The sequence below is a fragment of the Calidris pugnax genome, unplaced genomic scaffold (assembly GCF_001431845.1).
Source record: "Calidris pugnax isolate Ruff unplaced genomic scaffold, ASM143184v1 scaffold219, whole genome shotgun sequence".
NCBI classification, from domain to species: Eukaryota; Metazoa; Chordata; class Aves; order Charadriiformes; family Scolopacidae; genus Calidris; species Calidris pugnax.
The window spans coordinates 6,479,614-6,501,337 of NW_015094507.1; positions in this window are offsets into that span (position 1 = coordinate 6,479,614).

A 21,724-nucleotide genomic window follows, 5' to 3' on the forward strand; every position below is an offset into this window, starting at 1 on the left:
AAAAAAAAAAAAAAAAAAAAAAAAGAGCTGGGTCAGCTTTTTACACCATTCATAATTATCACACGTTAATTCTTTTGACCTAAGATTTTTAGCTAATCCATTGCTACAAGTACTGCAAAGCAGAAAAAATATGGGGAAGGTAACAAGCTCCAAGGCCAAAATAAAAACTGTAATTGCTCTGAAAGATGCTCTTTGTAATTCCCGTACAAACAAAAACTTCTGCTATAAAAAGATACATTATCTTTAAATACAATATACAACAATTGCCACTCTGTAATGACAAAGTTCTTTTTTTGTTGTTCCTGACAGAAAAGTGCTAATTTGTCTTCCCTCGTCTGACACAAAAAACAGGCTCTACTCTTTCTAATTTAGCTACATTTCCAGCAGAAAAAGAGGCTGTTTGCTAATTCTACTGCACCAACATGCTACTTGTATAATATCCATATCACAGACACAATAATCCATAATAATAATAATACCATATTTCATATATGGTATATATTTAATAATAATCCATATAATAATACCAAACAATGTGAATACATCCAAAGTGTCTTCAGTGCCTTCAGAAATTTACTTAACTACTGAAAAGATATTGTATTGAGGAAACAGCCATGTAATGCACAGTGCCGTGTATTTATTTTGTGCAGTTAAGTAAAAGTGGGCAAACAGCAATTGCCTAGTTAAACTGACAATTCAAGTTTTCAAGAAAAAATAAACCTAAAAAATTTCAGGTCAGCTCATAATAAGGTTTCATTGTTATTTTTTGGCCTTTTTTTATGCCCATCTCCTAAATAGTGTAGGCTGTTTTTCAATGATAAGGGAAGATAATTCTAAACCAGTCCTGAAAAATGGCATATTGAAACTAAGAGTGTCAGTGTTTCCAAAATAAAACTGTTTGTTAACCTGTCAAGAACACTTTCAACACTGTTAATGATCTTGTTTTCTTTTTCTCCTATTGCTAGAATTACATATTAATTTGTCTTTCAATTATTATTCCCAACCAAAATTTCATTTTCAATTATTTTTTTGTTTAGCCATAAAATCACCTAACAATGTAATTAAAACAGCACTCTTCAAATCAGGTCTGAATCAAATTATTTTTTTTCCCACATACTGAACAAGAAATTTCTTGCAACAAAAATGACATGCTTGCACTTTGAGGTGCACATACTTTGTTTTAATCATTACCTATGACCTGGGAAATAATGAATGATAGAATTTTGGAATTTGTGTGAGTGAAGTTGAGGAAAAGGATGTTACTGTATGTGAAAAAATGGACATAAGCCTTTAATAGCATTCTATCAATCTTCTGGTAGATCAATCCACTAATTTTACAGACTAATCCCATATTGTAGCTTTTGTAAAAAAAAAAATTCTTATATCTTTAGATGTATTTATAAGCCTTGTTTGGTATACCTCTGTCAGCAATATTTTTTGTTGGCAAGGTGGCAGAAGGATGTGACAGGTGATGATATGAAAAAGAAAGGTAAAAACAAGAACTTTTAAAAAGCCAAATTTCCTTTACCTACAGCTTTTAGCTAAAGTGATTTGGGCTATGGGTCTCAACCCACTCCTCATATACATTTTACAATTCCAGAATGATTAAAAAAAAACTGCACAAATGGGAACATTTGATCATCAGCCATTTATTCACCTTTCAATTTTGGTAACTTGGATGAAATAAAATCCTTTGTCCAGTATAACCAGTTTGTGGCAGTTGATTTTGTGGACTCCAGTATCTCCACCCTGTCCATCAACAGGACATTTAAGTCTATTTTCTCTTCTCTTCTCTCCCAGTTCTACAGCAACAGGTATGGCCTAATTCTGGCAGGACATGAGGGAATATGAAGTTGGCCAACAAACTTCTTGAAGGTTAAAAGGTAAAAGAGAGAACATGGAAAGTGAAAGTCATTGTGTTGATTTAATATTGAAGAGCAATACGTAATCAGAACATGTTGTTGAAATGCAGCATTAGGGTGAGGCATTTAACACGAGGAGAAACTTTTTTTCAGAATAGAAGTATGAGAATCAGCTATTCTTTCTGCTAGGCTTCTTTTGCTTAAAAAAAAAAATCCAGGAGAGTTTAGTCAGACATTTTCCATATGATTTATAGGAGCTGAAGAACTCAATACAAGTTGCGCTGATCTGGATTCTTCAATCTGTCAATGCCACTATCGGTGACTATGCAGCACTCCCTCTGTTCTTGGTGCAGTGGAGTATGATATTTTATTTCATACATCATTTCATATTCTGAAATGTATAATTGTATATCATACATCCAGCAAATTGCTCTGCACAACACTGAACATGTGGTCTGATCTCATATTGTAAGATTGCCCAGAAAGGTAAGTAAAAAAGAACAGTTTGGGAAAAACTAGGTAGTCTCAATTCACTGCCCTGCTCACAACAGGGAAAAAGGTTTACAATCTACTACCCTTTTGTTCTGGTCTCTGAACACTTACTTCTATACTCAGCGGTCCCTAAAGTTCAACAAAGCAGTGGTGCTTGTGCTGATTTCATTTGATTCCTTCTGCAAGATTACCTTAGCACATCTGGTAAAAATTAGATAAACAGATTAGTTACAGTTCTGTTTTCAGTTAATTTCTTGAAGCCTCTGCCCTTGCTTGTCTATTGGGGAGGAAAGGCATAAATTCCTGATAGCAGTAGAGGTTCTCATTACTGGCCCCAGTTAGGGATTGCGCAGCCAGTGGCAAGTCTAATAAGATTTCAAGAACTCCTGGTTCGCAATTTGTGACAACGATAGTGCTGCTGCTGCACCTCAGCTGAGAGAACTGCCTGTCCAACAGAGAGAAGCTCTCTAACCCACAGAAATATGTCACACGCTTGCAGTTTTAATTAAATTGTAATCAGGCTAACCCCAGCTACATTTCATCTCTACTATGCTATGTAAAATCATTTGGAAGTCTATAAAGCAGGCAAAGGACTTCTTAAAATGCTCAGGCATGAGTATCTTCCCGCTTTTTAACTCTTTAATGTTTAATCTTTTTCCCCCCTTACTATGAGACACCTGATAGCTGCAGTAGGGCTGCTTTATGATAGCAGATAGAAATGTAAACGTGCTATTTTCTTTAACACCTCGCAGCTGGCAGGCTGCGCTCGGTAGGAACAGGCAGGCATTACTGTCACCGTGTTTAAAGGACGACAGAAACCATAAAGCAGTAAGTATCTGTGGCCAGGGCTGCTGCCTGCACAGTGTTGAAGAGGGCCATTTCTCACTTCCGAGGCTGTGCAATACCCCACGTAAGGACAGGACACCACAGCTGTTTGGCAATTGGGAAAAATAAATATCAAGGGTGGCAAGAAAAACTTTAAACATCCAGCCTGCCTGGACGTCAGGGTGCAACATCGATGAGTGAAAGTGCTATCTTGAACAAAGCCTGTTGTTACTGCCTTTGCTGCAGACCTCAAGGCAGGAGCAGTCAGGAGCTCCTGCTGCACGCAGAGGGCAGCCTGTCTTTCAGGAGAGTTTGCTGCATCAGAGAACTGTGGGTAGCACTTTCTGCCCCAATAACTTTTACGTTTCACTTAAATCCATCAGCCTTGTTTCTTGGGACTTCAGCTGACTGGGGTCAGATTCACTTTCTGTTTATGATATTAAATTTCTAGGCTTAATAAATAAATATATATATACACACATGTATATATATAACAGTTATGTTCCATTTCCCCACATTTAACATGCAGTTTCTGAGGACATGTATAGCAAACAGGACGAAGTACTAGGTCTCACAGTTGCTTTCCTTGATTTTTACTTAATAAAGAGAGTTTTGTTTATGAGTTCAGCTATGAACTGTCTGTTACCAAAACAGCAATGTCCTGCCTGAGTTTGCACAGAGCCTGACACCAGAGCCAAGCTCTGCTCACCTCCTGCAGATGTCCCTCAGGTGTACCTTGAGAATGAGAAATGCATAGCCAGAACAGAAGAAAATTAATCATCTTCATTTCATTCAAGTTAAAAAAGAAAAAAAAAAAAAAAAAAAGACTGAGCCTGGAATGCTTAATATTAAGGCCAAGGAGGGCACAGTTGACATGATTTGAAGCTAGGGTTTCAATTTCCAAACGTTAGCAACTGAGAACTCAAATGAAGTTGATCAAGAGCTGTCAGGAAAGGGCCAGTACCCTCCAGGAGGAAATCATAACAGCTTCTCAGCCTACAGTGTTGCCTGGATGTCACAGGAGAGAATTTGGCAAGTAGTGCTAACACAGTGAGAATAGAGAACAGAGCAAAGCTATGAATTCTGAGACCCTGCATAAAACTCCTTGTTCTTAGGAGTTTTACTTACAAAAAACATTACACTGCCAAGTACACCTATTTCTGTTCACTCAGTCAGTAAGCAAAGCTAATGGGACACATTTTGGGTGCTGAACTTTCACCCATAATTTCCCATTTGAACCATTGTGCACTTGTGTGTGTCCTTTCTTATTTTCTCTATATAGTGATAGTACAAACATATGCATACACATTTATATATATGAGTATACATGAGTAAATGGGTGCTGACTTAAACAAAATGCAAATAGATACTGAGGCTCTTTTCTGCTGCATTTCCCTTTTCCATCTCAGAATGATGAGTTGCACTTCAGAGCATCATATTAATGTATATGGAAAAGCACTAAAGCATTGCACTATAAGATCATTATAATCATTACCAGTTCTTGGTTCCCTTAGATGGTTAATATTTTTTCTGATTTCAGAAAATATTCTGATTCAGAAGTGGAGCTCTTAACACTCTTAGGGTTCAGATAGAAATCAATACAGCCATTTAATTAATTACCTTTTTTTTTAAAATAGAAGAAGAACAAAGATTTAATATTTTCTGTGCTATAGCTGATTTTAGTTCTCTTAAAATGTATACCTTGCCATTTAATCAGATATTGGTTGAAAGTCATCCCACCTACAGCTATCAGAAACATTTTGAAACTGAACTACTTTGAAGCTGCTAAATGTGGACAGTGAAAAAGCCTATACTGAAGGAGTGATCCCCATTACAACTTTTCTGGACTTTTTACATCTGTCTCCTCATTTCTGTTCCTGTGTCAAAGCTGATCATGATATTGCCATCTGAAGGTCATGTGGCTGTGTCTGAGTTAAATAAACAGCACATTTTCTGCCTTAAAATAAACATCTCATCCCTGCCGAGATGAATGTTGTAGTGTCTGTGCCGGGTGTGCTGTGGCTCAGCTGATCCGCCTCCATTCCAGGGCAGGAAATGAGTGCAAGGAGAGAGAAAGTAACATAATCATTTATTCACCTCCCCATAAGTTTTTTTGTCTCAAAATAAATAATGACATTTGACCTTTCTCTGAGACAACGTGGAAATTAAGACACATGATGATCTTTCTTATGCCTTCCCCTTGAGGCGACCACAACCACCTCTCACAACACGCTTTGACTCCCTTTTCCCCAGATAAAAAAACAGCCATAAAAGTAATAAACCTTTCATTCCAGCTCATGGAGTAGTTAATCCAAACGTCTAGCTAATTAGGGTCTTTTTTCCCCCTTTTTTCTTCTTCTGCTTGGGCCAGGGGAGAGTTTATAAGCCTTTTGCAGGAAGGAGCATGGAAATCTCAAGGGGAAATGGCTTCTCTGTTCAGAGTGTGTGTAAAGGCAGCGACGGGGAAGAAGCAGCCTCCCCGGCTTTCCTGCCCATCTCTCGGCTCTGCCTGCACCCAGGGCACACATTGCCACGCTGCACAAGGCTCTGGCAAGGCAACAGTGAATCCGGCTCATGGGCTGAGGGAGGGCTCTGCTTGTGAAACCGGGAAAGTGAAATGTTGGATTTTGGGACTCTAATACTGGGCCCACAGACAGTGGATTAGATAGCATGTATAGTGTGCAGCTCTATGTGACTGTACAGTGACATTTGGTCTTCCTGGATCCTTTCCAGCTGAGATTTACTTCAGGCCTTGAAAAAGACGGAGAGTTGTAGCCATTTGCAGGCAACTGCTCAGCTGTATCACAGGCTATATATTGCTGAAAAGCAGGGAAAATCAGAGTGTTAGACTGTACCGGCTCAGTCTGGTGACAGATGAGGAAAAGACCCTTTCATTTTACAAGGAGACCTGTAATTAAAGCAAAGCAGTAAGGGAGCAAAGGGAGGATGTATTCTGAGAGTCATTCTACTGGAGCTGTTACAATTCGAAAAATGCAAACTGTCTAGGAGGAAAAAAACCCTAGAAACTGACAGAGTATAATCTGAGGTAAAAGAGAAATCTGCTGTGGTAGATAAGAGCCAGAAAATATTTTCTGAGATAGAAAAGATAAGATTTTAAGACAAACAGCCCTGCTTCCTGTTCCCTGTACTGGTTCAGCCTGTTGGACGGTGTGCTATCTTCCTCACCTGGCTGCCATTTGATATGATGACCACTGACTCACAAATATATGGTGTTGGTTGGTTTGTGTTTGCTACCTTCTTCACTTTACAAGTCCTTGGTGTAAATCCAGTAATTCCACAGTTACAGGAAAGATAATGTTAATGCAAAGACAGATTCCTGCCAGTATGAGCTCATGCTGCTGCAGAGAAAACCCTGTGTTTACTGAGTATCGGTACTAACAAATCACACTGTATTAGTGTCCTTTTTCCCAGGAGACACCATTGGGACAGCTGTGTGGCATCTGTAACTCCAATTCAGTGCAAGTCCACCAGCAACGAGTTTGACCAGTTGTGTACGTATTCATTCAAATAATGGGTTTCCCTAAAACTGTCTTTGGAAACTATTTTAATCACCCTATCAAGTTAATACTACTGGCAATTCATTTAAAGAAAGGAAATACCATGTAAAAAATATATTGGGTGAAGTTTTCTGGCTTGTGTTTTTCAGGAAGTAAATTCTGGCCTTTAAAGTCTGTGACTCCACGAAGATGGAATGATTCTCTTTCATGACAGCACACATGTGTTCTTAAAATCATCACAAATGCTTGGCTTTTATATTTACAATTTCCTGAGAACTTGTTGTTCAGTAGTGGAATCTCTGCAGATAACCTTAAAGTGAATACAACTCAATTTTACTTTAGGGCTTATCAGATAGTCTTTTAAGAAACTTTCTGCTTCTCATCATGCACAGCTTCCACTCATGGAATCTCAAAGGCTTCACAACAGGGCTTTGCAATTTTTAAAAGAAAGATAAAACAAGCAAACAACAGAAACAACAAATCCCAGCATTTCTTCCTTAATGAAATATTGCCTGTAAATCTAAAACTGTGGTACTTCCGGCTGCATAGCAGAGCTCAACTTTTGGACTATTTTTATTTTTGGGATAAAGGCTCTGACCCCTTGAGGTGCTGAGGTTTTCAAAGGACACTTTTACTACTCTCTATAGAAGCTGAGAGTAGTAAAAATTATTTTGCAGCTTGAAATATTGAGCTCAAAAAAAAAAGCAAAATATGGCTGACCTGAAGAGATGAAGACAAGATGGGTTTCTTATTTGCTGATTTTCATTTTGAAGTTTAAGTCAATTTTGGCTTGGTTCATTTATTTAACTTTCTGTGTCATGTATGCATGTGGTCCCCCAGTTATCTAGTAAACTACTGCATTCTGGCTAACTTTCTTCTTTGAACTGACACACAGTGCAGTTACTCAAAGGCCTTTCCACCGCTCCTGCGCAAAGCTGAGGGCTGCCATCTACTCACGATAGCACTACCTGGCACTCTGCCATTTTATTCTGGTTGTGAATTTCTTCTGGGCTGATGCTAGCTAGGCATTTTTGTGGAGAGAATAGCAAGTTCGTTATTGCAATTTTCACCCCTGTACAGGATGTCACATGTTCCAGCAATTTTCTCCCCGTTGTAAGAAATGTTCAAACCAGTCCCTCGGTGGGCATGTGGATCTCTTGACCCCCCCTTCCACCCAGTCTCAATAAGAATAAAATGCCAGGATAGATGGAAGAACATGAATCAGGAAAAGCTATGGGGAGGCAGAGCAGGTTTTGCTGTTATTGCAAACCACTGGAGAACATGCCGAATCCCTGTTTGATCTATTCATCTACCCGGAGAATGCATATCTTGCCAAGCTAACTGCATAAAGCTAATCAGCTCTGAAACTAGGCAGTAAAATATTTGAAGCTTCAAATCTATTCATGACATTATGATCAGGGATAGCATCTATTTTGCTGAAGCCCTCTTTTCCTATCTGTTTATGCTCCATTAACATCCTGTGCTCTTCCCTTCAAATGTCCAGTCTGGGACAAATCCATTAAAAAAAAAAAATAAAAATCTTAATTGTGAATTTCATCATTTTTATGGCTAGATTGGTGCTTGTTGATGGAAATTCTGAAATTTCACTCTGGATAAAGGCCTGAATTCTGGCAAGTATAACATTTTCGTCTGTTAGCACTGACAAAGCTGAACTTGGCAGTGTTGCAGAACTCAAACTCAACACGTGAGCATATTCTGGCATGTATGGAGGTGAGAGACTGAATCCTTGCAGGCTAAATTTCCTGTTTTAACTGTGAGAAGAGGGAAGGGAAAGGGAGGGTAGGGAAGATTCATTCACATTCATACGGAATAGCACTTGCCCCAGGACCCATGAAGTGCTGTTTGGCCCTGGTACAGTGTGGATAATCTAGGACTAGGATCCAAATGACAGTGCAGACAACACCAGAATAAGCCAAAGGTGCTTGTTGGATCTGTCTCTACTGGTTGGTCATCCCAAATTAATGTGACTGGGAATGATAAAGCATAACTGGGGTTTGAGTTCTTCCAGAATCATTGGGGGAGGCTGTGTGTCTGAGGCTGATGGGAAGTAAGGTGACCTGTGTGGCTGCTGTGTTTCAAATGCCACCCAGCACACTGGGTTTTGGCTCCTTTTGCAGCTGTTTCTACTGCCTTGTCTCTATCTTTCCCTCTCCTATAAAATTAGGACTAACAGTTTCTGCATATTAACAGGTAAAATTTTACAAGGAGCACGAATTCTTAGCATGTCAGAGGGTTGCATTGTAATTTTGTGGTCAAAAGCCACAGATGTCTATACCAGAGTGAATCTAATCAGAAATGCATGTGATGTTTTAAAATAGTTTCCCTTGATCTTGTTTGTTACACCTCACCATATCTAAGTACAACTTTCTTTTTTCACTTTTTCCACTGAATGTTGTGTATTCAAGAATGAAGTGAAATGTGTTTAAGAACAGAAAACCTTAAGAAATATCCACTGGAGTTGATTTGTGTGTCTCTAGTACAATACTCTGTCTCCAGCAGAGGAGTAGAAGCTGTCATTGAGGAGACCATGGGAGCCTGGTTGCTTCCTGCAGTCCACTACCTGACACTCCCTCAGCATCCATGTCTGCTCTGGTAAGGGTCATGTGATCCCACCTCATCCTTTTAATATCCATGCTTGAAGGCACCTGTTTGAATGTGCTGGTCCTGCCTGCCTCCCTCAAATCCCCATGGCAGACCTCACTCTCCAGAGGTTCACTGTCCATAGTGGGAAGAGGTACTGCTCTTACTTCCCTCAGCTCCCTTGTGCTGTGCAGGATCCTACCAGGCTTTGTATCATGGGACCTCTCCACCACCTCCACAGTTTTAAAACATTTGTCATATCCTCCCTCATCTGTCTCTTCTCCAAACCTGAAAAATCCCAGTTTACCTTTGGAAAAAAGACAGCAACAAAACTCAAACAAAAAGAAAAATCCAAATCCCAAACCCAACACGAGCTCCTTAACAAAAACTAGAAACAAGACTATTTTACGCCTGTTTTAAGTGGCATTTATCTCACAGTGGTTTTATAAATGTGCAATTTCCTTGATTTCATATAACAACTGCTGCTTTTCTCTTGTCTAAAAGAGAGAATATTCAGAGCTATTATTTTCACTAAGATAATTAACTAAATAGTTATATCTGTAATTCAGCAACAATTTTAATATCTTCTAGAAATATACAGTATCTCTTCGGGCATTCTCTTCATTTCATCCTAAAAAGTTAATAGTGTCATGTTACATTAGGAAAAATATGGTGCAATTATTGACGAAGACTTCATAAGAGAGAATGATAACAATAATACCTGGGGGAAATTTCTGTTTCTCTAAGCACAGAGACATAAGACAATAAAATCAATGTGATATTCATTGGAACAAAATAGAAGAATTTTTTACAACAGTCTGATGCTCATCAGAGTTTTCTTCCCTTTGTTTAAGATAGAAGTATGCTTCGGGGAAAAGCTGGATAAGATACTGCTCTGGCCAAAATGTGTATAAAAAAAGACTTCTAATCAGCTACAGATTTTCTGCTTCATTCCCTGGCGCTGAGTAGGGGATTATAGATTGAGCCTGTTACGTCCCTATAGCTTCATGAAGAAGAATCTTTCCCCCTAGTCTCCATGTAGCTTTCCAACACAGATACATATGAGTTATGTATGGGAAGGGTAGAAGTACAAATGCTTTTGCAGCTCTTAACAAATATTTAGGGGGAGAGTTACAACTTGGACTGATTCAGCATTTAATGTCTTCACAGTTAAGTAATCCTCAGAAAAGCTTGTGAAGGAGGGAATTAAGTTTTGCAATACTGACTTTACAGACGGAGAAACTCAGTACATAGGTAATCAAGGAAATTACTGCAGAGTAAATTTGGCTGTAAATTACACCATGCCCTACTACTCGATAACTTCTGGACATCAGGCAAAAATTTTGAAGATACTCATTAGGAACTTCAGTCTCACTTTAGCAAATAGCTTTTTCTGTTTTACAGACATTTTCCAATTTGTAAATTCAGTAAGAGCTAAGCAATCAGCTCTATCTAAAATTTTACATCAGCTTGCTTTTGTGCCACTCTACATATTATGGGTATCTCTTCTTCATATTTAGCAAGAAAACTCCTTCATGTCCAACAAATATGTGGACTGAGAAATCTGTGGCAGAGGTAGAATACAGAATTTAGTGCCTAGTCCAACCTTCATACAATCACCTACTGCATGTATTGTGCCTAAATTCAGTTGTATTAGTGCTATTAATCACCAATTTAAAATATAATAGGTGAAGAAAAATGTGATGAACGTTTATGGCACATCGAATCATAGAATCATAGAATAGTCTGGATTGGAAGGAGCCTTTAAAGCTTTTCTGGTCCAATCTCCCTGCAAAGAGCAGTGACATCTTCAACTCGATCATGTTGCTCGGAGTGTTGTCCAACCTGACCGTGAACGTTTCCAGGAATGGTGCATCTCTAGGCAAACTGGGCAAAGAGTGTTCCACCATCCTCTTTGTAAAAAATTTCTTCTTCTATCTAGTCTAAATCTTCCCTCTTCTAGTTTAAAGCCATTACCACTTGTCCTATCACAACAGGCCTTCCTGAAAAGTTTGTCCCCATCTTTCCTGTAGGCCTCATTTAAGCACTGAAAAGCCACAATGAGGTGTCCCCGGAGCTTTCTCTTCTCCAGTCTCAGCAACCCCACCTCTCTTAGCTTGTCCTCATAGGAGAGGTGCTCCATCCCTCTGATCATTTTGGTGGCCATCCTCTGGACCTGCTCCAGGTCCTTCCTACACTGGGGGCTATGGAGCTGGACACAGTACTCCAGGTGGGGTCTCACTAGTGTGGATTAGAGGGGCAGAATCACCTTCTGTTACCTGCTGGCCATGCTGCTTTTGATCAGCCCAGGGTACGGCTGGCTTTCTGGGCTGTGAGCACACATTGCTGTCTCACATCCAGTTTTTCATCTACCAATACCTCCAAGTCCTTCTTGGATTAGAGGGGCAGAATCACCTTCTGTTACCTGCTGGCCATGCTGCTTTTGATCAGCCCAGGGTACGGCTGGCTTTCTGGGCTGTGAGCACACATTGCTGTCTCACATCCAGTTTTTCATCTACCAATACCTCCAAGTCCTTCTTAGAATCATAGAATCATAGATTTGTCTTGGTTGGAAGAGACCTTTAAGATTATCTAGTCCAGCCATCAACCAGGTTGATGCCCTTGGCCACTCTTAATCCCTTCATCCCCCAGTCTGTATTGATACTAGTGACACATGACAGGTTATCTTTTAACTTACTGTCTTGCAAAACAGTCATATTTATCATTTCATTCTTTACATTAGTCATTAGTTGAACAGGCCACTAAAAAACAAGTCAGGAACATTAATGGTTTCCATGTTAACTGCCTTTTCCAGAAAGAAAGCGTATTCCTGCTCTTTTTTCCTGTGTTTTGCATGTATAAAAGCTATTTTTCTCAATTACTGTTCAATTGAGAGAGCCTCATTTTGTGTTTTTTCAGAAATGAACTCCTTTAAAAATTACCCTTTTAAGTGGGCTCCTGTCCATTGGCAATGGATTTGAGGCAATGGATTAATTGCTGCTATAGATTAATGTTTGTGGTTGTTCCCCCCCACACACTCCTCTTCCCAACAGCTACTCAAGACAGTAGCTAAATATTTATTAACTATTCATGAGTTACTCGTATGACCTACTTCTAATCTTTATGTCTTGTCTGAGCCACAGTTTCAACATGGAAAGGCAAGGGGATGCAGTGCAGCCCAGCTCCACTGCTAATTACAATGCTGCTTGTAGTTGATTTCATGGTTTTATTTCAAGCCTCACCTAATTGAAAGAGGCATGTGTTAGACCACATGTTTCAAAGATGGACATTAAATGCAGGAGAGCTCAAAATGATTAATTAACAGTTCAAAGGGAAACAGGACAGAAAAGGTGCTTACTGGAAAAATTCAGGAGCCAGACACTAACACAGTCTGGAGCTCTTAGAGCAGCAACTCAACAGCATTGTCACTGTGAAATTATTTTTATCTGATGAATTTATTTGCTCTCCAAATTCAAATCATGCTAGGAATTACCAATCTTCAGTTCACTCATTTTCCCTCTGAAAGTTGCCATTCTTTCTGTATAGGGGTGGATTAGAAAAAAATCAAACAAGAGCAAGATCTGAACTTCTGACCTTTCGATGATTGCATGCCAGTCAGGCTTTCTGCTTCCACTTTCTCCCTCAGACTAGTTGGCAATCTTTTTTTTTTTATATATTTTTTTTTTATTTAACCAGTCTTTCAACACATGAGTTTGCAGAAGAAAAATGTTGCCATAATGGCATTTTAAAAATACCGTTGGCAATTGCTGATATGACAGTACTTCTTTTCCTTCTCCTTCCCAGATGGGCAGAAACTTGCCACTTTTTTTGCCTAAAAGTTTCCTACCACATGATGCTGACACACATCACTTTTTTTTTTTTTTTTCTGCTAAGAACATGCTGAATCTGTTATTTTTAACCCTTTTTTTTTTAATTCTGGAATAAAAATAAAAGCAAATGACAATCTGCAGTTGTTGCTCTTCCTATAATATATGGCTTGCTCAGATTTTCCCATTACACGAGTTCAAGTCCAAGGATGCTGGCACTGAATTAGTAAATGTCCCTGCATATGTAGCAATGCTGATTTTCCCTCCCAAAATACTCTAACCCACCATGCTGACTTATGAGGTCAATCTTCTATGTGGTGGAAAAAGCTATGCTTCAAATGCTTTAGGGTGAGGAAGTAAATGAAAAAGAGGTATTCCACTTTCACTATAAGTGACCCAATAACTAGGCTATTGCCCAAGTCATAAACAGTGTTTCCATAGTGGCCATTTTCAGAAAACATGAGGACTGCTCACACTGTAGGAGTAAATTCTATGCCATGGATCTCCTTGTAGAACTCACATAACGGTTTGGCTGTACACCTGTCAGGAGGAAGTAATTCAGACATGGTCCTTTCTAGGGTTTCCTGTTGACTTCCTCAGCATATAAGCTTTCATGTGTACAAATCTTCTCCAGCTTTCTAGAAAGACCTATGGGCTTTAAAGCACCATGTTGAGGTAAGGTGCTTCACTTTTATGATCCTTGACAACTAGCTAAGCATTGCAGACTTTTTTAATGTGGCTGATATCAAAGCAAAACTATTGCATGTTATTTTGGCAGCTAAGCATTGCTTCAATTTTAGTGATGTCATAAGCATTCTGCTTTATAAAATACCAGGTTTCATTTGCAAGACTTCCCATTTCCCGTAATTTGGAAATTAAGTAATTAAGGCATCTCGAATGGGGTTCCCGAGTTAAGTCCTAAAAATAGCTACCAGTAGTTATTAAATGAAAGCCTGAGCAATGAAATTCAGGCATTTATTGGAGAGAATTGGTAAATTAATTGCCTGTTGGATTCACTGTTGTTATAATTATCACAAATGTGAATGAAGAAATCTAGAGTTAAACTGAGTAAGCTAGAAAGCTGGCCACTTAGAGATACTGTGAGGTTACTTCTGTCTAACCCTATGGGCAATCTGTACCTGAAGCTGTGGCCTTTAGAGGAATCTAAAGAAGAATTTCAACAGAGGAAAACATCACTCAGCCGATACTGTTTAGAGATAGTGACTAATTTGTCAAAAATAATTTGATAAAATATATTTTTCAGTTTTCTTATTCTAAACTGTCAATAAAGAAAAAGTGAGATTTTTCTATTGATTTGTTCAAACGATCTTGGTATTTCCTCAGAGATTCTCTTTTGGTGTATATTTAGTTCATGCTAATCTTATCATTCACTTCCTACCACTCAAAAACTATGATGTATTGTTAGCCCTATCCACACAGAACTATTTCTCTCGTGTCAAATATTTCATAGGTATAACATCTGACACAGGAATACTGAAAACAGAACCAAACTTAATCTATTTTATGCAATTCCGTTCTTAAAGTTCAGGGATCAAGGAAGAGCATATCCCACTGTTTAGTTTTAATGTTTATGTAGCTAAAACCAACAACAATACACTTTCATTGTGCAAATAGATGAAAAAAAACAAATGAGCTGTCTGGCCAAGTTTAATTAAGTCCCCAATTTGAATAGTGCTTTCAAAAAATGTGTGAGGTAGCACTCCGTTTTTTTCAGATATTAAGCTTGTTTTCTAGACTTGCAGTGGAAAATGGGCAAAAACCCCACACTCTATGTGGACGAATGTGAAGCAAATGCATTAAAACAACTGGAACAGCTCTCTGTGGAAAATGCATTGCTCAGCAATAAGGATAATTCATTAATATTTCCAAGCTAGGAAGAGTTGGAGAAGAACGCACTTGGAAGTAAACCAAGCTAGAATACGCCCAATTACTGGGCTTTAAATGCTTCCAAGATTTTTCAGAAGGTTTCGCTAGTTCATGCCGACAAGTGTTCCCTTTTGGCATCCCAGCCCTTCCTGGGCATACCAACAGCACACGTGCAACAGCCTAACCTCATCAGTGGAGGGCACCAGTCCAGCCTCTCCTGGCAGCTCTGCTTCCCAATTGTATTCATTATTTATTATTTGCTCAAGAGATAGCTCGCTTAGAGGCAAGGTTCATGCAATTATTTGACTTGACTTTGAAATACAGTTGTCCAGTAAACTACAGGAGAAACAGAGGGATTAAGGACAATGAAGTCATACTGTTTCATAAACACATTGTCATTACCTTTAACTTAGTGCACTAAATTGTGGCAATATGTCATAGTGAGGCATTTCATTCCTATTAGAGCATGTACAGCATGTAGTAGGAATTTGATATCCAAACCAGATACACAAAAGTTGGCTTGAAACATCACTGTCTTAAAATGTATAGCATTCTTTGTACAGCGAGACAAATCTAACTCTAAAATGAGCAGTAGTGCCATGGAGCGATACCAGCTCTGGCTGATAAACACGAGCCTGGTTTTATCACCAGACATTTGCACAGACAACTGAGTCAGATCACCAGTAATACCGTCAATATTTAAGGGCTAGTTTCTCAAAAAATATTTTCAGAGACGTGCCAATTGCCCATTTTTGACACCATGGCTGTCCACTCTCCCTCTAGTGTTTTAATCTTATGTAAGCTGTCTCCACCCAAGTCAATGATTTGAATGTGTGAAAAAGGAGTCAAGTCCTTTAACTGGACTGTTACTTTGATGTATTTGAGTATTTCATCTTTCTATGAATCCCATCACAGTAAATATAGCCTTGAAATTCAACCTATTTGACAAGGTCCTGTAAAAGGCCAGCAGAATTAGGCAGGTCTCATTTATTTCCATGGCTCCAAACAGCTTTTTAATGCTGTTAAAATCAAAACCTCTCTTTTCCTTGTTAGTCTTTCATTTTTTAAGCAAACAAGTCACGCCTACAGTGACATTTACAGTGGACACCTTGCTGCCCACCAGCAATTTCATATATCAAATATTTAACTTCATGTTTCAAGTGTCCTAATCCTTCCCTTTTTTCTTTCTCTTTATCATCAATAATACTATAAGATGTGAAATTTTAATGTTCTCTGTCATGTCTTCTTGTCCATTGCATTTAAACACACAGTCTTTCCAACACAGGCCTTTTCAGACCATTAAAAGCTCCTTTGTCATCTTTATGTAATGGAAAGTACATTGATTTGCATTTCACTTAAGCTAAACATATAATTATAAGCAAATAACTTATATGAACTGCAATCATAAATTGAAAAATTTCCATCTGAATGTACACACTTATTTTAGGCAAACTTGAGGAAGACAGGGTCATTAGCATGGTCAGAATTAAATTTGTGTTCAGATTTGAATGAATATTCATGGAAAAGTTTCCAGCGCCCTCTCTAGTATAACATACAATAGAGTTAAATTTCTTACAGACATTTGTCCACAGAATATGATGGCTCAAACACTTCTGAAAAGATTAGCACATATGGACTCAAATTTCTGTTTATGTCTGAACTGGTCCCTGCTGAGGAGCCTCTGTGGCAGAGTCCCTTGTTCCTGCTCCCCATGCCCAACATTCTCCCACACTGAATTCTCTTTTGGTCCAAGACTGGCAAGGGAAAGGTGTAAGCTTGCATAGACTGTCTCAGTTACCTTTGGTAAATTTTGCATTTTTCTCCTGAAATCAGAAAATAAATAATGCAGGTTGGAAGGACACACAGGAGGTCTCTAGGACAAAGTCTAGCTCGGGCAGGGTCAGCTTTGAGGTCAGAGCAGCTTGTTCATGGCCTTATTGAGAGAGGACTGCAAAATCTCTGAGGATGCGCTACCTCTCTGGTAACCCTGTTCCACCCTTAACTATCTGCACAGCAATCTCTTTGTATCCAATACAAATCTTTTTTTTTGGCATCCAATGCAAAACTCTCCTATTTCAGTTTATGCCAATGTCTCTCTGTCAGTCTCTTGCCATGGACCTCTATAAAAAGCCTGTCAAGCAAGGCCATGTACCATGCGGTCTACGTAAAACTGTACACATTTTAATAGCAGAAAGTTCTGTCAGGACAGAGAATTATAAGTTGCATTCTTATGTGACTGACTTATGGTCTGACTTTTGAAAGCAAGGATAGAAAGGCTGAGGAGTCAATAACTAACTGAAGATGGTTTCCTAGGGAAATGAGAAGATTAAGGAATTAAATTTATATAGGATACATTTGTGGAAGAAGGAAATCTCAAACAAAAAGATTATGCACTTCTTACACTAAATGCAGGCTAGTGAGGCCATCAGTAGATTACTATCTCCACTTCTGATGTACACTACACTAGTTTTAAAAGACAGTTGATAAGCTGGAGAGGGTTTAGGAAAAAAACGAAATAATTCAAATATTGGAAATCTACTTCAAAATGAATGAATAGACCAAATCTATGTATCAGAATGAACAGTAAGGTTATGACTTGATTATGATTTATAAGTGTGTTCATAAAGGAACCATCTTGAGATAATCAGTCACTAAAGGTGTAAAATGCAGTAAATTACCCAGAAATTTGACATTGCCACATTTTCAGAGGTTTTGTTCTAAAGTCTAGGGTGATATTTTTGATATATCAGAGCAAAGACCTGAATTCCATTCTAACAAATTTTTATTGAGTATGATGAAAAATAAATTAATACATTATTCTACTCATTCAATTTAGATACATTTTTGATGCAATATATCCTTCCTACTATCAGCACTTTGCCTTGCTCAGAAGTGACGACTCATTGTCTCAGTTTTCATTTCTTGTCCTGGGAGATGTTGTTCCTTCTTTTTCTCTCTTTTTGACAGAGGAAGTAGACTGGATGGTCAGATCAGAGATTATCCTGACCTGCAATAACCTCAGCAAAGGAGCTGTGACAGGACAGCAGCCATAATCAGTTTGGAGATGGCATTTATGTACAAGGAAACTCCTCTGCTTGGAGGCATGGTTTCACAGGTGATGAGTTCTATTCATACAGGAAATTTAAGCAGTATAAGTCTCTCTAATGTGTCTCCTAAGCAGCAAAGATTACAATAGACATAAAATATCTGTCCTCCTCTGATTTCTCAGAGAATATCAAATGCAGCCCAGTCAAAGGCATTGTTCCTCAAAGGTGCATAGATTCCTAACAGCTTTTTATTTCAATGAGGTTAAAACAACTGTTACAGAAGTATGACATTGAATGGCTGAACCTCAGGATTTCTGGGGGTACTGTATAAAGGTTAGGTATTTTACAGTCCTGCAAACTTCCTGTAGAGTTGATGAGGACAGATCAATACCACTGGAAGGTGCTTCAACCCAGTTCTATGACTACTGTCTCAGATGGGGTGAAGAACTTGCCTTCTGGAAGGCCTCCATTCTCTGCAGAAGGAGCTTGGACAAATTGTTTGGATCAAACTTCTAGCACTGATGTACAGATTTATTCTTACGGAGTATAACACATATCCAAAGGTTGTCAGGAAATTTGGTAAGACCCTTGCCAGGAAGTAAGTAGACATTGCTACCTTGCCTTCACCTGTTGCTCTAGTTGCAAGGAACATTTCTCCATCTCCTGTAACATAGGTAAAGCCAGACATATACAATTTAAAACACACATACATATATGTCTACATGTACACATATGTATATGCACAAATATAGATGTATCTTTCAATAAAATGTTACATTCCAGTGATAACATTTTATATGACTAGATAATGCATAGACACTAGGAGACACATGTGAATTAAAAACTGCAGAGAATTGTATAGAAATATATCTGTTAAGACCTTGTTTCAGAGGAAACTCACCTCATTTCAGGTTTCGACTCTGTGACTCAGACTGCACTTATAGGAAACGACAGTAATGGCCACAAGCTTTCAAAAAAAACAGAACCCCATTTTCACAACACTGGGTGATGTTTCATGGATTTCTAACAAAATCAGGCAAATGTAGTGGTTTTAGGTGAAGTTCTATGGTGAGACTATGAAGCAAAACTTGAAGATCAGCTATAAACAAAGCATTACTATAGCCTCTTTCAACCAAGAGGCGATGTCTTAAGCAGCTCTGGCACTGGTGACAAAAGAAATTCCATCTTGCAGTGGACAATATTGTTCACTTGTGGCCACTGACAATAATTGCATTCTCACAATGGTTATATTACCTAGAGTCGTAAAATTCTAGAAATGTTCACAGACACTAGAAGAGAGAGCAACAGCATCATTTCTACTGCCATAAACTATGCCTATGAATCTATAATAATTTAAGTGGTATTGAATAAGGGAAGTTTGACTTTTAATTATTTTTTTTATGATAAGCAATAAATGTGTCTTGCAAATAGTTACAAAACTAATTTTATTGAAGAGTGGTATTTATTAAGCTCTTGAACTATTTTAGTTATGAAACATATTACTGGAGCTGATGAATTTGATTAAAAACAACAAAAACAACCTTGAAAAAGTTCAATAACACCACAACTAAAGAAAAACAATGAAATTCAGCTCTTTTGTCGCTAATGAATAGGCTGTTCCTTCCTTCCTCTTAGCTGAAGAATGGATTTCAGTAACTGGAACCAGAGTGTCTTATTTCAATCCTAAACTACCTCAATCTGCAGGTCTCAAAGCAAAAGAAGGAAACTATATGCCAGGTGTAATTTTGGTATTATTCTACATAGCAAAAGGTTGAATATAAGTGGGAGTAAAACTAATGCTCTAATGAGCAGGAATAAAACTAGTGTCCTTCAGTGTCATATTTGCAGATGATAATATGATCCAGGTGCTCCTGTATTCATTACTAATTAGAGACAAAAAGACAGCATAAATTTGCAGTCTTTGCCCACAATCCTATGAACTTTTCTAGTTTAAACTTTTAATTCATTAACTTGATATTCATATAGTATTTTGCATTTAATAACAAAAAAATGTTAGCGTTACCTTTCCAATCTAAGTGCATAAGCATGATGCAGAAGACACTTTGAATTCATAAAGATCAATGGCAGAAATGACTGTAATGAAAATATGCTTACATATATGCTGGAGAAATAACACATGTATCTATTGATAAATGTATATATGTGTGTATAAATACATAAACATGAGGAAAAATTGATGTATAAGGTTAATGAGTTTGTTTTGCCATTAATTTTAGTATTTATGAGTTTATGTGATATATTCTGCAATGACACATATTTATTACACCAGACTACATGCTGAAGTCCTTAATTAACTAATCTCCTGTAAAAAAAAACTTATACAATGCCTAAAATCAATAAAAATTAAGTAGTTATAACTAAAATTAATTAAACAAACCTCTAGTGAATGAAAAGACAGGGCCATGATTTAGCTCTAGGGAAACAGGAGACATCAAAATATGTTTTCACATATGGTTGATGTTACACCTGTTCTGATTTAGCACATCTCCTGAATCCACCGCACACGTATTCACACGTACTGAGTGTCGGTGCATAACCTCCCCATCCCTGTGTAAGCGTGTAACTTGAACATGCTGAATGGGTATGCACAATGACGTTTATTGAATTGTTTCAAGTTTCCTATCAAGGCTTTGTTTCCTCCCCTCCTATCTGAGTGTTCAGATTTCTAGAAGTGGTTCTTTGATGTGTCCTCATAAACACGGAGGGATTTCCCCTCCCTTCTACTTCCCTTCAATTCCCTCTTTGTGTTTGGAAAAGTAATTCAACAACTAGCCTTTGTCTGTATTGTATTTACAACTACGCTCCCCTCAAAGATGAACTTATTTATTTATTTAAACTGGGAGAGGATAAGATCCATGCAGGAGAAGTGGTTTTGGTTTCCTTGAAGGTACTGCTTGGAAGAGAGCAGCCCCTCCAAACGGGGATATTTTTTCTGTCACTGTTTCCAAGCAGCTGATGCATCATGATATAGTTATTTTCAATTTGCCAAAGTGCTTTTACAAGTAAGACTATAACATTTATAGAAAAAAAAAAAAAAAAGAAAAAAGAAGGGGGGTCATGTCTTTTTTATTTTGATATTACTTATTCCCAAAGTGGTTTGGCAAGTCAGTTAAAATTACTTCCATGTCCCTGTATATGCGCAAAATATTCTCTAGGAGTAAGGAACCTCTATCCTCTGTTGCTGGAAGTTCCTGTAAAGGATATAACCAAATCACCCCTCTTCTCCCTAAAACAAAGGTTACCCCTCCTCCCGCAGCCCAAATCTTACTAGGAAAGACCTTAACAGGCCTCACATATGGCCTTCTTTCACAGCCTCTGTATTAACTTTAAAGAAGATTTGTGATTCTTCATATGTGTCTTTTTTTTTTACTGTTTTTACTGCTCTTACACTGTCTGCCATTAACAAAATTTGCTACTATGAAGTGATTACAATTCCACAGCATTTCCTGCTCACTAAAAATACTATGGTTATTGACATGATGGATTGCATAGTTATCCTTTAGTGAGGTCTACCATGTCTTCTCTCTGTTGAAGAAATCACACCTTCTGTGAGCAATGATGATGATTTCTAATTAAATATAAAAGATAAACCTCCAAGATGAAGAATATCATTATTAGTAGACAATATTCCAAGCCCTTATGTT